The following is a 4,420-nucleotide window of genomic DNA, read 5'->3' as shown; positions in this document are numbered from 1 at the left end:
GCCGATTACGCTTTCTGGTAAATTCCAAGTGGCTACAATGCATTACGTAGAATTAAAATTGCGAATATCGCTCTACGCAAAATGCGAAGAGTGGTCATCTACGCTCTACGTGGAATTAGAACGGCCGATTACGCTCTACAGAAAAGGGCACGCGGCCCCCATATTTGAGGTCAGTAAACTTTGTTAGGGTCTTCTGGAAGAACCTGTGACTTTTGAAAGCTTTCTTATCTTATCTTGATGGCATTACTTCAATCTGTTATCATCAATCAAGATTCACAGGCCAGTTTGTGATGAAAACCACGTGTCAGTAATTCCAGGGAAATATTAGAAGTATTGAAAACAGGCTATGGCTTATCAGTGTCTTTGACAACCCAATGCAGAAGCTCACAACTTTCACTGAATTTCACAAAAACAATGCTTGTGTACCTCTTTTGAGTTATACAGGGTAGCACATAAAAGTGCAGTTGACATTAGTCTAGGTTCTAGGTTCTTGCTTCTAGAGTGTCCATTCTACCTTTTTACAATGCAACTGATCAGTGTTGTCTAAAATCACAGCATACATGCTAACCTGTAGTTAAATCTCCATAAGAACAAAAATAAACCCCTCAACTCTCTTTTAGCCAACGCTCAATACATGTACTCAGCAAACTAGAAAAGAACTTCAACTTACAAAGTTGTATCCCAGTACTGTAAAAGTTAGTTGATCCACCAGCGTTACTAGTTAGCACGGCTTAACATTGCACACACTTGTAGAGTACAGATGATCCACACACTGACATGTGAAGTGGACACAAACATATAAAAATGCATTTTACACTAGTCTAGTTTCTAGGTTCTTTTTTCAAGAGCGGAGTGCACTTTCTACCTTTTAGATCCTCTACCACAATGCATGAACAGTACTGTTGCCTAAAATCAAAGAATGATAACCAGTAGTTAAATCTCCATAAGAACAAAAATAGCCCGGCCTCTAAACTGAACCAATGCTCAAAATATTCGGCAAACTAGAAACAAACTTCAACTTACAAAGTGGTATCCAAGTCAAATCCAACTGCGTTATGTACAAATGTAGTAGTTAGCACGGCTTAACGTTCCACACGCTTGTAGAGTAGAGATGATCCACACACTGACATGTGAAGTGGACACAAACAAGCCCTGTGAGTAATCCTGGCAAATTCCTCTGCACCAGAATCCAGGTCAGATGGGGTAGCCTCCACCAGGCTTCTTAGGCTGCTGGAAAAGTAGTAGAAACTGGGCAAATAGATTGGATAGTACACCAGGAGAGTTAGCCAGATAGAGCAGTACAATGTGTAGACTGTACTCCCTTGGCTGGCTGACTCCTCTGGAATATTATTTAGTTTATTTGCCCAGTTTCTACTATTTTCTAGCAACTGCTTTGAGTCTGGTAGAGACTAAAGCTGAGAGATACTGTAATTCCTGATTTTTTTGCAGTACTTTTATGTTCATGGTTTTTATGGTCACTTCTTTACTACAAATTTATCATTACCAAATGATTTTATTTCAGGCTTTATTTTTCTTGCACCTGCCGCCGTTAAAATAAAGTTCTGTGAACACCTCCATTTTTCTCAGACCGTGAAATTTTTCTACCATGAACATAAGCTTGATAAAGTGAATGACAGTATCATATAGTCTGACTAAAGATATAATCAGACAGCGGTTGGATCCTAGCCTCTACAGCATGCCAAAAACTGGGGGTCTTCAGGGTCTTTCATGTGCTATTTTCTGATTGCATATAGACAACATAGCCGGCCTGGTTGAATTACCCCCGTTTATAGAAATGGGCTAATCAGAAAACAGCCAAAGACCACCAAACCCCCAGTTCTATAAGCCTGCTATGGAGGCTACATAGTTGGATCCATGTAATGGAGGCACAACTTAACTGCATACATGTAATTATACACTAAGCTGAGAGATAGAAACAGCTTAGGAGATACAGGTATGTGTGAGGTATGTGGTAACATGTTGTAACCAGGGAGGAACAATTGCAAGGCTTTGTCTGAGGTTTGTAAAGATGGTGGCTTCGGAAGCACATAAAACGCGGATATTTGTCACCTTCGGGTCATTAAAAATAAATAACGACCACCTTAATAGGCAGGCTAATTGAATAATTGAAAACAAACTGTTGTCTATTGTTCAATTCAGCATCCATGCAACCTTAGTATGACACTTTAAAATGCTTTCTGGCCATGTCAACTCAGTAATCTGTTTCAGTCTCCTTCCTTTGCAGAAATAAATTCCTCTTGGTTCCAGCAGATCAAACATCAAAATGGCAAAATAAGACCACAACAGTGAAATTTGTAGGTTCTTGGAAATGAAAACAAACAAACAAAAAAATAAAAACAGGAATACTGAACTGAAAGATCAACTTTAAAAGAGTCTAAGAGGATGTTTGAACTTCGGTATATACAGTTTCAGGGAGGGAATACATGTACATGTATAGGTTCAAGTTTTCCTAATCTTCAAGCAGATCTTTCAGTGGCCGCAAAAGACAATGTCGGAATCAAATTGGCCAGGCATTACCCATTAGCCAGACAATATCCAATTCCCTCCCTGACAAGTGTTTCTCACAAGTGACAAGTGTTTCTACCTACATGTATAATCTACAGGCTTTCAAATCAAACGTTCACCGCCATCTCTTGCCATGTTTCTCTCATATTTCTAGTTCAATGCCGAGAAGTTGTCGTGTAGGCCTTGCATTGAACTACTCCGTTAAAAAAAAAATCATTGGCCACCCGATCATAGGCGCTAGGCAAAGGAGTTTTTGTTGAGTTTAACTGCAGCTGCCCTGCCCTGCACTGCCCGAAGCCGGTGCCGAGCGAGACCCGAAGCGGGTGCCTTCGAAGCCGACCAGCGAGGAACGAAATTTTAAACTAAGGCGAAAGTTAGCGCTAAGGATGACGGGAAATACTGGATCGCGCAAAGGGTGACGGGAGAACTACTCCCGGAAGCGAGTGGAGAACGTACGTACCGCGGCGCGGTGACTTCGCTTTCGACAATAACTCCTTGGCCTACAGCCCATGACCCGATAGCTAATGGACACTCCTCTGGCCAGTGGATACTGCCTTGCCACCGTATGATCTGCTTGGAGATTAAAGATTTCCTACCAGCCCTCTGTTTTTATCTTGGGTGAATTTTACATTAAGATGACCAAGAACCAAGTAAATAACTTGGTGAGGCCTATAAGAATATATAGCAGCAGCTGCACCTTTGGCACCAGTTTGGGCCTCATCAGACTACCTTATCTGAAAAATCAAGATTAGATACAGAAAGCAGAGCTATAATAAACTTATACTAATATAGCATCAACTTCTGACTCATTCAACAACATGGCCCATATACATGCCAGGGCTCGAAATTCAGTTGGGGAACAGGTTCACTGGTATACACCTTATATTTCTAGGAATTTAGGTTCATGAAAATAATTAGGGGGTATAACATAAGGGAAGGTATGTTATAATTAGTGACTTCTGTTAGCACAGTTTTAAGATCTGAAAAATAATATTATTTCATGAACTCAAAACTTAAAATAATAGCTACCTTTCAAACCTGTTTAACTTAAACAAGCAATAAAAGAAACGTTTTATCATTTTTCTAACACTCAATGTCAAGAATATGCTGTATACTTACATAACTGAACACTAGAATCTTAACATACATGTAACAGAAATACCTAGGTGTACCAGGCACCCACAGTACAAAAATGAGGCACACCGATCAAATCTTTGGTGCACAAAAGCTGCATAGCCATAAACTATAGGCACAGTGCCATCCAGTAACTCACTGTATTTCCAGCCCTGCCTACAAGCTCCCATCCTGTATACTGCAAGCATTTAGAACTCACAGTCTGTACCCACCATGAAAACTGTTGCCCATCCTGCAATAGTCCAGCTGCCATCGGTGTAAAAATTAACCCAGGCCTTAGAAGTGTTAATCCACAGGTTTTGCTCCTATATCCAGGCAAACTTGCCACGTACACGTACGATACCACCACGTCTAGTGACTGTAGTGAGTGCTGGCAGTATGCTGGTGTGACTCTACCCTCCCCAAACATGTGCTGACCAAGGCAAATAGAATGTGGGTAGACTAGAGGGTCTGGCTGTCTAGCAGTTGGGTGTCTGTGTGTAGGATTTGGCTTGACCACATGTTACTATAGCCTCTACCAGTCTTTGGAAGTGGCTGGAAAGAGCAGAAATTGGCCAAATAGAGAGATAACATGCCAGGGGAGTTGGTCCACTAGACAGTACAGTGTGTGGTCAATTTTAGAATTTTACTCTTTCCAGCCGCCTCCCGAAGCCTGGTAGAGGCTACATGTTACTCCTACTGACTCTAGCCAACACTTTAATAATTAGGTGCTAGTTCTTGGAGCTTTTGTATTCCTTATTATAATGCAAAGTTTGCAGAT

Source organism: Branchiostoma belcheri, unplaced genomic scaffold (assembly GCF_001625305.1).
Source record: "Branchiostoma belcheri isolate BF01 breed outbred unplaced genomic scaffold, Haploidv18h27 scaffold232, whole genome shotgun sequence".
Classification (NCBI taxonomy): domain Eukaryota; kingdom Metazoa; phylum Chordata; class Leptocardii; order Amphioxiformes; family Branchiostomatidae; genus Branchiostoma; species Branchiostoma belcheri.
The sequence above is the reverse complement of the archived record's forward strand: the minus strand, read 5'-3'. Positions refer to the sequence as shown.